At 40.9% G+C, this 13,350-nt stretch overlaps 1 protein-coding gene across 1 annotated transcript in view; it reads right to left on the bottom strand.

Annotated features, from left to right (window-relative positions):
- The window catches only part of LOC119509327 (syndecan binding protein), a 39,178-nt gene extending 28,814 nt beyond the window's left edge, over positions 1 to 10,364 (bottom strand). The window contains exon 1 of the mRNA XM_037803292.1: positions 10,250 to 10,364. The gene's annotated coding sequence lies outside the window, so the exon portion shown is untranslated. The remainder of the gene's footprint in view (positions 1 to 10,249) is intronic.
- Positions 10,365 to 13,350: the final 2,986 nt, after the last annotated feature.

Here is a 13,350-nt window from a genome sequence, read left to right as displayed (position 1 = left end):
ATCCTGGGTTGGCAGGAGCCAAATGACCACACTTAATTACCAAAGTCAGGGTGGGCATGGCTACTGTAATTGGACAGCAGAGTCAAAGCAATAATCAGAATAATCTGATTTGCATAGATTTATGGCATTGGCTAGAAATGAAATGGATGAGCAGTCTACTAAATTCTTACTTGCTCTGTACAAACAGAAGAGTTCTAGGTCAAGTGAATTAAAGTGCAACTTGAATCACAAAAACCAAGTCACAGCCCCTCAGTCATTCCTAGACTTGAGACAGTTTACATCACCCAGAACCCTAGGAATGATGGGAAGGTTGGGTTCTCTTGAAGAAGGACCCTACTACACTGCCAAAAATTTATACTTCCTCCCAGCCTTCCACAAAGGGACCTATGGCTGTTTACCAGGGTGACTGTGCACTGGGGAAAAGGAAATGATGAGACATTGTAGAGGTTATTAGACACTGACTCTTTATTGACATTAATTCTAGGAGACCCAAACAGTCAGAACAGGGCTTATGGAGACTGGATGATTAATGAAGTTTTAACTCAGTTCCTTCTCAAAGTGGGTCTCCAAACACATTCTATGGTTATTTCCCCAGTTCTATAATTTGTAATTAGAATAGACATACTCAGCAACTGGGAGAATCCCCACACTGTTTCCTGACTTGTGATGTGAAGGCTACTATGGTAGGAAAGGCCAAGTGGAAGTCACTAGAACTGCCCTTACCTTGCAAAATAGTAAAGCAAAAGCAATACTGCATTACTGGAGAGCCTGCAGAGATTAGTGTCACTATCAAGAAATTCAAGAATACATGGATGGTGATTTCTACCCTGTTCTAGTTTGCTAATGCTGCCAGAATGCAAAACACCAGAGATGGATTGGCTTTTATAAAAGGGGGTTTATTTGATTACACAGCTACAGTCTCAAGGCCATAAAGTGTCCAAGGTAACACATCAGCAATCAGGTACCGTCACTGGAGGACGGCCAATGGTGTCCAGAAAACCTCCGTTAGCTGGGAAGGCATGTGGCTGGTGCGTGCTCCAAAGTTCTGGTTTCAAAATGGCTTTCTCCCAGGATGTTCTCCTCTAGGCTGCAGTTCTTCAAAAATGTCACTCTTAGTTGCTCTTGGGGTATTTGTCCTCTCTCAGCTTCTCGGGAGCAAGAGTCTGCTTTCAATGGCCGTCTTCAAACTGTCTCTCATCTGCAGCTCCTGTGCTTTCTTCAAAGTTTCCCTCTTGGCTGTAGCTCCTCTTCAAAATAGCATTCTCAGCTGCACTGAGTTCCTTCTGTTTGTCAGCTTATTTATATGGTTCCATTGATTAAGGCCCACCCTGAATGGGTGGGGCCATGCCTCCACAGAAATATCTCATCCGAGTTATCACCTACACTTGGGTGGGGCACATCTCCATGGAAACACTCAAAGAATTCCAATCTAATCAGCACTAAAATGTCTGCCCCACAAGATTGCATCAAAGAATACGGCTTTTCCTGGGGGACATAATACATTCAAACCAGCACATACCCCATTCCCATTTAATTCTATTTGGTCTGTGCAGAAAACAGATGGCTCTTGGAGGATAACAGTGGATTATTATAAACTTAACTGGCTAGTGAATAACTACAGCTGCTGTTCCAGAACAGGTATCATTTCTTGGGGAGCTGCATACCTGGTATGCAGCTGCTGATCTGGCAAATGATTTTTTCTATACGTCTTAACAAAGAAACAGTTTTGAATACACTTTCACTGTCCTACTTCAGGGGTATATCAATGCTTCTCTCACATACTATAACCTAGTCTGCAGGGACCCAGATTGACGTCTTGCCCTTCCACAAGACAACACTGTGGCCCATTATATTGATGCCATTATCCTGACTGGACCTAGTAAGCAATAAGTAGCAACTACTCTGGACTTAATGGTTAAGGCATTTGTATGTCCCATGGGTGGAAGATAAATCCACAAAAATTTCAGGGGCCTTCCACCTCAGTAAAATTTCTAGGTGCCCAGTGATGTGGCACATGTCAAGATACCCGTTCTAAGTTAAAGGATAAGCTGTTGCATCAGATCCCTCCTACAACCGAAAAAAAGGCACAATGTCTAGCTGGCCTCTGGATTTTGGAGGCAACATATTCCTCATACTCCAGTACTTTTACTGAGTGACCCAAAGACTGCTAATTTGAGTGGGAACCAGAACAAGAAGGGGCTCTGCAACAGATCCAGGCTGCTGTGCAAGCTGCTCTGCCACTTGGGTCATATGAACCAACATATCCAATGGTGCTGGATGTTTCAGTAGCAAATAGCAATGCTGTTTGGAGTCTCTGGCATCACAGTACAAACCCTTAGGATTTTGGTGCAAAGCCCTGCCATATTCTGCAGATCACTACCCTCCTTCTGAGAAACAGCTTTTGACCAGCTACTGGGCCACAGTAAAGACCAAACACTTAACCATGGCCATCAAGTTATCATGAGACCTGAGTTGCCCATCATGAACTAGGTGTTCTCTGACCTTCCAAGCCATCAAGTTGGACTTGTACAGCAACACTCCATCATCAAATGGTAGTGGAATATACAAGATTAGGTTCAAGTAGGCCCTGAAGGCACAAATAAGTTACCTAAGAAAGTGACCACAATGCTCTTGGCTTCTACTCCTGCCATATTACCTTCTCTTTCCCAGCCTCACCAGCTATGGCTTCCTGGAGAATTCTCTATCAACAGCTGATTGAGGAAGAGAAAATTCAGGCCTGGTTTACAGATACCGCTGCATGACATATAGGTACCACCTGAAAGTGGATAGCTGCAGCACTATAGCCCCTTTCTAGAACATCCCTGAAGGATAGCAGAGAAGGGAAATCCTCCCAGTGGCCTGAACTTCAAGTACATCGGGTTGTTCATTTTTCTTAGGAGAAATGGCTGGAGGTACATAAGTATGTTGATTCACTGGTTGCAGCCAATGGTTTGGCTGAATGGTCAGAGACTTGGAAGAAACATGATTGGAAAACTGGTGACAAAGAGGTCTGGGGGAAAGGTATGTAGATAGACCTTTCTAAATGGGCAAACAAACATGAAGATATTTGTGTCCCATGTGAATGTTCACCAGAGGGTGACTTCAGCAGAGGAGGATTTTAATGATCAAATGGACAGGATGACCCATTCTGTGATACCAGTTAGTCTCTTTCCCAGCCACTCCTGTCAATGACCAGTGGATTCATGAATAAAGTGGCCATGATGGGAGGGATGGAGATTATGCACAGTCTCAGCAACATGGCGTTCCACTCACCAACACTAACTGGACTACAGCCACTGCTGACTGCCCAATCTGCCAGCAACAGGGACACAATCTCAGTCCCCAATATGGTGCCATTCCCCGAGACTGATGCTACCTGATGGCAGGATGATTACACTAGCCCAACTTCCATCATGGAAGGGGAAGTGTTTTCTTCTTACTGGAATAGATACATACTCCAGATGCATATCTGCTTTCCTTACACTCAATGCTTCTGTCCCAACTACCATCCAGAGGCTCACAAAATGCCTTATGCACCATCACAGTATTCCACGAAGCATTGCTTCTGATCAAGGAACACACACCTCACAACAAATGAAGTGCAGGAATGGGCACATGGTTGTGGAATTCACTGAGGTAACCATGTTCCCCATCATCCTGAAACAACTGGATTGATGGAATGGCAGAATGGCCTTTTGAACACTCAATTATGGTGCCAACCGGGTGGTAACATTTTGCAGGGCTGGGGTACTGTTCTTCAGAAGGCTAGATATGGTCTAAAAATCAGCATCCACTCTATGGTGCTGTTTCTCCTATAGCAAGGATCCAGGAATCAAAAGGTGGAAAGCAGAGTGGCACCACTCATTATTGCCCACAGTGACCCACTAGAAAAATTTCCTGTTCCCAAAACCTTAAACTACAGGTCTTAGTTTCAAAAGGAGGAGTGCTTCCACTAGGGGATACAATGATTTCACTTAACTGGAAGTTAAGACTGCCACCTGGCCACTCTGAACTCCTCATTCCTCTGAATCAGGCAAAAAAGGGAATTACAGTACTGGCTAGGGTGACTGATCCTGATTATCAAGGGAAAATAGGAGGGTACTACACAATGAAGTTAAAGAAGAGTTTGCCTGGAACACAGTCGATCCCTTAAGGCATCTCTTAGTACTAACATGCCCTGTGATTAAAGTCAATGGAAACCTGCAACAATCAAAGAACCAAGACCAGCTAAGGTGCTTGCTAAGGGATAAAGGGAATGTGGAATGGGTAATGGAAGAAAGCAGTTATAAATGCAAGCTACCTCCATGTGACCACTTGGAGAAACGAGGACTACAGTGTTATGAATATGTATTTCTTCCTTCTTTTGTTCTCTGTTTGTATATACACATAAGGCAAATATCTTTGTTTTCTTCCCTATCTTATTTCCTCATCATATAACATAAGTCCTATTAACTTTATGTCATAGTATTTAAGTTACATTATATTAATTTTAAGAATGAATATTACCCTTGGACTTGCCTCCTCTTCTGGGAAAAGTGTGTGTTTCTGGTTGTATACAGGACAGCGGAATTATGTTAGAGAAAAGTATGACTGTTGTTGTTTATATTAGAAATTAAGAGTGATTTAAGAAGATGTGTGTGGCTACCATGTTGACAAGGGGTGGAAGGTGATGGTTAAGTTAAGTGTCAATTTGGCTAGGCTATGGTGGTCAGTTGTTTGGTCAAGCAAGCACTGGCCTGCCTGTTACTGTGGGGGTATATCATGTATTTAAATCATTAGTCAGTTGATTGCATCTATGGCAGATTACATCTACAATCAACAAAGGAGATTGCCTTCAGCATTGACAAAAGTCTCATCCAATCAGTTGAAGCCCTTAAAGGGAGGACTGATGATGTCGGCAGTCAGAAACAATTTCTATCTCTATTTCAGCTAGTCAGGTTCTCCTGGAGAATTCATCAAAACTTTCATCAGAGTTCCCAACTTGCTGCCTGCCATATGGAATCTGGACCTGCCAATCCCCAAGGTCACATAACTCAATTCCTAAAATAAGTCTGATATATTACATACATATACATACATACATATATCCTTTCAGTTCTGTTTTCCTAGAGAACCCTAATACAGATACATTTGTTCTTCAGGTTTCTGCTACTACCAGCTATATTCTTGTAATTCAATATAGCAAAGGGCTTAAATACTCTAGCCCCATAAATCATTCCCGTATGAGGGCAGCATAACAAACTATCCCTTATTTAAAGGTAATCCAATCAGCTTCAACTGTTATATAATGAAAAAACATTACAAAACTAATGAAATGGACATCAGGGCAACAGCCTAAAGTATTACCATGTGGTAGCAAAGTAAAAGCTTCTTAAGGTTCTAAAACAATGGTTCTTCAACTTTAAAAAGTATATAATAATCCAAAAATCTTAAATAGATGCCTGAGTCCTAGTCCTAGAAACTATAACAGCAGGCCTCAGGTGGCGTCTAGGAATCTGCCCTTCAATCCTTCTCCAAGCATCAGGGTCCAATGGACCCAATTTTAATTTTTTGAGTTTCTCTTTTGAGTAGCCCTATTTCATGACTTTTACTTACTTAGAGATCTTCCAAAGAACAAAAAGAATTTTTTTTTTCAAAAATAGAATAAAATTCATCCTATATTACAAATAACACATGGCTTCACTGGACCTTTTTATAACCTAAGTATATTATGTAATCTTGATCAACTTATTTTTCCCTCATCTTCGAACTTTTTGCTATTTTATCAATCTAGGGATTATTTAATCAATATTCACCTGTTATTCCCAATTTTGATTAAAAAAACTAAAATAACAAAAACTATATAGAATCAACTAGAATGATGATGCAATAATGAAATAAATAGGTCACCATCACCTCATCCTTCAATTTGCATCACCGAAATTACTGCAACCACTTTCAAGTTTGGAGACACCATCTTTGTAGCTTTTTTTTCTTTTTTTAGCTTTCATTGAGTACAGTAGAGATTTTGAAATTTTTAATTTTCCACCCATGATGGCATAAAAAAAATTGAGAAATCAGAAAATGAATTTCTAGAGACAAAGAGCTACACTCTAGAGTCCTCTGATGATGGGAAATTTCAACATAAATTAAAAAATAAGCAAAATCTCAAGACTATGAGTTTTTAGATGCAAATATACAAACTGAAATCTCTTCACTTAAGAAATAACAACATTATCTCTAGTAAAAAAAGAAATACAGTCTTTTCATCCAGTTATGTCATTCAGCAAGAAGGACCTTACCAACCATCTTGTTTTACTAAAAGGACATTACTATCTTCTTTCATCTTCTATGATATTTGTGCACCAAAATTTACTCAATATGCCTTGCAAGCAGCAAAATGAAGGCAGGTCTGTATTCAAAAGTGACTGGAAGCAGCATATGGATAAACATAATGTGGTGTATTATACATACAATGGAATATTACTCATCCTTAAAAAGGAAAGAAGTCAGACACATGCCACTACATGGATGAACCTTGAAGATATCATGTAGAGTGAAGTAAGTCAGACACAAAGAACAGATAGTGTATGATTCCACTTATATGAAATAGCGAGAACACACAGAGACAGAAAGCAGGGTACAGGGTAGGAGGCAGGGGCTGAATGGGAGTTAATACATAACGGGCACAGGATTTCTGTTTGGGATGATGGGAAAGTTCTGGTATTGGATGGTGGTGAGGATAGCACAACACTGTGAATATGATTAATCCTATTAAATAGTAGTCTCAGGAGTGACTGAGGTGGAAAAGTTTATGTTGTGTACATGTGCCCACAATTTAAAAAAATTAAGAATTAAGGAGGCAATGACAATTAAATACATGATCATAGACTGGATCTAATAATGGAGGAGAAAAGGCCCAAAAAAACATTACTGGGATATAAGAAAAAAAATTAGAATACAGACTGAAAACTTCATATGAATGTTAAAGTTCTTGAACTTGACAACTTTATTTAAGTTGGTCAAAAGTGAACATCCTTGTATTATGTGTTCAAGAGCATGATAAATACAGTCTACTCTCAAATATTTAGAAATCTGACAGATAGGCAGATTAAAAGGGGATGGACTGATAGATTGATAGAGCAAATGTGGCAAAATGTTAAAATTGGTGGATCTGGGTATGGGGGTGGGTACGTTGGAGTTCTCTGTAGGGGTTTTATATTATTTTTGCAACTCTCTTGTAAGTTTGAAATTATTTCAAAATAAAAAGTTTAAGGAGTGGAAAAAAAAGAAAAAAATGGAAGGAAGCAGAAAATGTGGAAATGAAAAAATACTGCACTGATTATTCTAATTGGTTTTTATAAATCTATAAATGAAAATTTTTTGTAATTATGGAGCAAAGATGGTCATATGCTCAACAAAACTATGAGCCATTAAAGTTTTCAAAATTACTGTATTTTGATGATACAAGTACAGGAATTATAAGACAACAGTGACAGAATCTATTAAGAGATACAGTTGAAATCTGGAAACAGTATTGTGTTTTGATGATGTAAGTACAAGAACTGTAAGTAACAACTAGAACCTAGAAATCTGGAATTTATAAGCTGGCTATGTTCCAGGTTCATGCATGAAAGTTAATGAGCATTTAGATGCATTTCAAAGTATATTGCCCATTTCAGCTATATATATCTTCAAAGTTAGGAAAATTTGGAATAAAAATTTGAGTATGTTCAAATTCTTACCAGTATTTCTAATAAAATAATAAATTGTTTTTCACTATCCCTTTACTTTCACTTGTACAAAACTATTCATAAAATAACTTACATATATGCCATCTGGCATAGATAGTAAATGGTGGTGACCATGTTTCCAAGTACAAAGAGAGTTAATGAGCATCTCAGATGGTTCTTGGGCAGCTTGCGTAAGTCCTAAACAGTGTCCCAGAACAATGTTTCTCAAATTTGGCTGATCATCAGAATCACCTGGGGCACTAGTTAAAAATAGCTTCCCAGGCTTTGACACAGATATACTGAATGAAGAGCTTCATGGAAGGACTTAAGAACTTGCCTTTTTAATATATCCTGGGAGATCATGACAATTAGCCATTGAGAAATTTGGCCGTATGAAATCTACTCTAAGTAGAATGTTTCTTCTTATCTGTAGGATTCTATTTTTCACCTATTGGACTGGCAACTATCCAAAGTCTGACAATACACTCTTGAGAGTTTAGCCTTGGGAAATACTCTCAAACTAGTGGGAGTGTAAACTAGTACAAGCTCCCTGAGTCTGCAGTATCTACCAAAATTATAAATATAGATATCTCTGACTCAGCAATATCTCTTCAGGTTGTTAGTCTACAAATATACTTGTGCCTGTAGGAACTGACAAATGTAGTTTATTCACTGCCATAAGGATTATAACAACAAAACAAAGGAAAAAAATGAGGAAGTTCTCTAGGTACTGACATTGAAAGAGCTCCAAAATACCATCAACTGAAAAAAACTAAAGGCACTATGTGGGGCAGTATATATAGTAAGCTAATATTTGTGATAAAAAAGTATTCATTCAGGGATATTTTTTACCTAAGGCACGTTTAAAATTTGGTTGCCTACAGTAAGGAAAAACGGTTGGATGGAGGCACAGACTGAGTGGACTTTATATTGTACACTTTTATTGGTTAAATTTCGAACCATATGACTGCATTATCTTACCAAAATCGACAGAAGTCACAAAAAACTGTTAGTAGCATTTGGAAAAAAATTAACGAATGCTAATATAACTATTACTAGATGTAATAAAGTACTTTAAAATTGTTTGAGAAAGTCGTTTTCTTTTTAGAAACTCTAGGCATTTACTAGTCAAAACAAGTATCTCAGTCTGGCCAAGACAGAAAAAAAAAAAAAATTGAGTCATTTCACACTCATTGTAAGGAAATGTTTTACTAAACAGTACATTTAACTGCCAACTATGGTAAAGTCTTCCCCTTCAGGGCATTATTTTTATATTCTTTCTTACAATGTCCAAAACATAAGTAAAAATTAGTACTGCCAAAGTTAAATTTAGATTACAATGGAGTGACTATTTCCTTAGTTATTCCACTTCCTTAGTTTCATTTCTGGGGCCAAATCACTTGATCTATAATATTTATGCACCATTTGCAGCACAAATGCTTACAGAACTAAGATGGTAACAGAGAAATTGAGACTTTTTTTTTTACTGTTTGCCCTCAATCTGAAATTAAAAAAAAAAAAAGGAAAGATGGGACAAATTTGAGTCTTAACCAATCACTTTATATACATTTCAGAGAAATCAAATGAACAAGGACTGCAGCTGTTTTTTTTTTTCAACATAATGTTCCTTTTTAATCAACTGTTTTCTCTTTGGAACAAGTGGATTTAGTTTGGTAAGCCAAGGAAGAGGCTTTCTTTCTAAGCAACGTACTTACGGAATGTAAAAATAAACAGACTAGTTAATGTGAATGCAGCCAATACACACCGACTAGATAAACCTAAAATTCCTTTCACAAAACCGGTACATTTGGAAACTCCGTGATTCAATAATTCCACCTGGTGCAAATGAAAACTTTCCACATCCGTATGCCTTCACTTTCCCACTATTCCACTATGGAACGATATTACAAGGAAACCAAAAGCTCTGAGTCACCAGCTTTCAAGGGATATTTCCTCCTGAACACACCCTACTGCAAACGTTTCTCCCTTTCGAACTTCTCCAGAAAGAAGAGCCGAGTGAACAGCCTCTCCCCCGCCCCCTTGCAGAAAGTCGAGGCTTCGCGCACTGAACAAACACCTCCTTCCTCCTTCCTAAATCCGGGACGCGCCGGCACATCAGCCACGGAGGAAAGTGATTAAGTACAGCCGAGGGAACGCGGAACCCGTGACCCAGCATAAGCAACCGCTCTCCTCACCCTCCCCGGAGCTCTTATCCGGGAGGAACAAAAAGGCTCGGGAGGCGCCGTCCGAGGGCCCCAAAGGCAGGCGCGCGCGGCCGGCGGCGGGCTCGGGAACTGTGCGCCCTAGCCAAGGTGGGACCCCAACTCGCCGGGACACTGCGGGCCGAGGGCGCCGGCCGCAAACTTCCGCTCCGGGCCCGGAGGGGCGCAGGGAGGAGCGGAGCCCGCCGAGCAGGGGGCGCCCCCGCCCCCCCAACTCCTTGGCCCGGGACGCTGTCTCCAAGGGGCTCGGCGTCCCCTCGTCCCCGCGCCCGGGACCGTGGCACGCACCACCCCCCCTCACCCAGAGCCGCTCACCTGGGCCGCAGAACCGCTCGCCACCACCTCCTCCCAGGACGGACTTCTGAAACCTGAGGGCAGGAAAGCGGCGCGCGCCCGGGGAGCCGCCCCCGCCTTCCGGCCCGCGCGTGCGCGCCACCGCGGTCAGCTGACCCGGTCGCTCGGCAACGGGGCTGGGGGCGGGGCGGGGGCGGATCGCGGTTCCCCGCGGCTTGGTTCCCTGCCCCCGTCCCGTCGTCTCCAATAGTAAGAGGGTCCCGAGCACCCAGGCCGCCGCTCCAGCCCATGACTTTCCTCCCTGCAATCCATGACTAGCTCCGCGCTTCTTCCCACACCCCCTTCGCAACTCCTGCTTTTTTCCTGTTGCTACATTTTTCTCTGACTTTTATTACCCTGAACAATACCAGAGCTAATATTCGTTAGCAGTAGAGGACCAACCGTGTTGCACAGAAGTAATAGCTGGGTACTAATGCACAAACATAACTGTCACCTCTTGAGTACTTGTATGTCAGGCATTGCTCTAAGAACTTGAGATGTATATAGTCTTACTTGTTCCTTACATTAATCTGTAAGGTAAGTACAACATCCCCGTTTTACAGACAAGAAAACTGAGGCACAGGTCATCTAAGAGTATCTAACAATAGTTAGCAAAGAATACCATAGACTATATGACAGAATAGCTTTAATTCACAAGGAGGGGCTTTTTAAATACGATTATATATAGATGTATATAATTCTGTGGTAAAATGATACAAGTCTGAGGATAAAAGAGCTTACAAGGAAAAAAGAGGAAAAACGTGTTCTCAGAGAGTGTGGCAGCCCCTGGCCTGAACAAGACAGGCCTGCAGACCTTGGCACACAGCAGTCTGCATGACCTAGGCAGCTAATGTTTACTTTGTAAGCCCCTAAAGAGAAAAAGGGTAAATTGTAACTTTAGACAGGAAGTAAGCAGGAGGTGAGAAATTCTTGGTCTTAGGAAAGAGCAAGCATATTAATCTAGTCTACCTGCTTCCCGGCCCTCAAGTGTTATCACTCTTGTGGATATTTACAAAGCCCCATCCTATAATTCTTTCCTTCCTGCACCACCCCCATGTCACAGGATGCTCTCCCACCCTTAGGAATGTCTTTGTCTTAAAACCTAGATAACTGGCTTACTATCCTCTTTCAACTGCACGGCCAACTTCCCTGCGAAAGCGGTACCTGCCCTGTGAGAAAAAAGCCCTTTGATTTCTGCTGATTTCTGCCTACCTGTGAGTAATCCCCAAATAAAGTCCATGTTTCAGAAAATGCTAATGTCTTCTTTGGTCTTTTGACTGGCAAAGCCACCTTGGGCTATGACAGGGAGCTTACCCTCTAGCTGATGAAATAGACAATAAAAAATATGTACACAAACACAGTTGTGATGGGTGTTTGAAAAGTTCAGGAGACTATGGAAAGATATTACAAGGAAGCCAAAATTAGGCTAGGAGTTCCAGGGAGGCTTGAATATCTGGCTTTTAAGCTGATGAGTAAGTGACAAAGGGAGGAAAAGGTTTTTTGTTTGTTTGTTTGTTTTTTCCCACAAGGTAAGAAGACGTTTATTCTTTTAATCATAGGGAAAAAAAACTCACTGCAAACTCCAAGGCTACATAGAATGAGGGACTAGCACCTGCAAAGGGTTGGAATGAAGCCTGATGCATGCCAGAAGCTGAAAGACCACTGAGGCCAGAACACAAGGCTAAGAGACAGAATGGTTTAAGATGAAACTGGAGAAGTAGGCAGGGCCATAGTGAAACTACTGAAGAAAGTAACATGATTAGATTTGCATTTTTAAAAGATTACTCTAGCTACCACTTGGAGGATGGATTGGATGTGAGGACGTCTGGGATATGGGGAGGCCCACTGGGAGATTATTGTAGTAGTCCAGAAGTGACAGTTTGGCATTGGAAAAAACTGGACAAATTCATTTGTAATAGAATAAAGGATCAATAAGGTTTGGGCTTTGATAGAAATTGGGTTAAATAGAGGGAGGTATGAAGATGAGTACCAGATTTCTGGCATGAACAAATCAGCAGATGGTGTCACATTTGTTGAGGTACACTAGAGAACAAATATAGGAGGTGAGAAGATTAGGGGATTTGTTTTGGATTTATTAAATTTGAATGTATTAAATATGAGCTACCAGGTGTGATAGGCTAAATAATGCCCCTCCTCCCCAAGATGTCCATGTCCTAATCCCTGGAATTTGTGAATACATTATCTTGCATGATAAAAGGGAATTTGCAGATGTGATTAAGACAAGCATCTTGAGATAGGAAGATTATCCTGGATTATACAGAGGGGCCAAATATGATCACAAGGCTCCTTTTGATCAACATTGGTAGTAGAAGTTGTAAGGATGGAAACAGAGATTCAGTGATTTGGCCATGAGCCAAGGGATGCCAGCAGCCTCTAGAAGTTGGAACAGGCACAGAACAGAGTCTCTCCTGGAGTATTCAAAAGAAAACAGCCCCACAGACACCTTGACTTGAACCTTGTAAAATTCACTCCAGACTTTGACCTTCAGAACTGTAAGAAAATTAATTTTTTCTGTTTTAGGTTACCAGATTTATGGTAATTTGTCACAACCACAATAGAAAACAAATACACCAATGCTAGGTATGTTTATTTGAATAACTATTTTCAAACTTCCATTTCATCACATCGAATTGCACACTCATATTTAACACCAAATGACTGTAAAGGCATTAGGGGGAGAAGAAAAAACATGAGCCCCAGGAAGAGAAGACAATAGCAACAAAAAAAATTGGAAACTGGAAAACAGATGGGCAAGTGATAATTACCTGAATTGGCACACTTGTGAAAGCTGAACCCCAATTCAGTAGTAGAGAAGCACAAAAAGCAAGCCCCATTGTCATTCCTGAATCCTCAAAAATTTCAGGAGCTAGAAGAAAGCAATGTCTCTGAGAATGAGGCTGAAAGAAAGATGGTTGTCTGAAAGTCTGTATAAGAAGCACTAAAACCTTGCCCCATCTCCTTCTCACCCAGCACCTCTGAGCAACCTACTCTTCCCTATGTCTGCAGAAAACTGAAGTTTACTCTGCAGTGTATGAAGGGAGGTTAAGTGAAAATCTATATTC

Source organism: Choloepus didactylus, chromosome 14 (genome assembly GCF_015220235.1).
Source record: "Choloepus didactylus isolate mChoDid1 chromosome 14, mChoDid1.pri, whole genome shotgun sequence".
Taxonomy (NCBI): domain Eukaryota; kingdom Metazoa; phylum Chordata; class Mammalia; order Pilosa; family Megalonychidae; genus Choloepus; species Choloepus didactylus.
The sequence above is the reverse complement of the archived record's forward strand: the minus strand, read 5'-3'. Positions and strand labels throughout refer to the sequence as shown.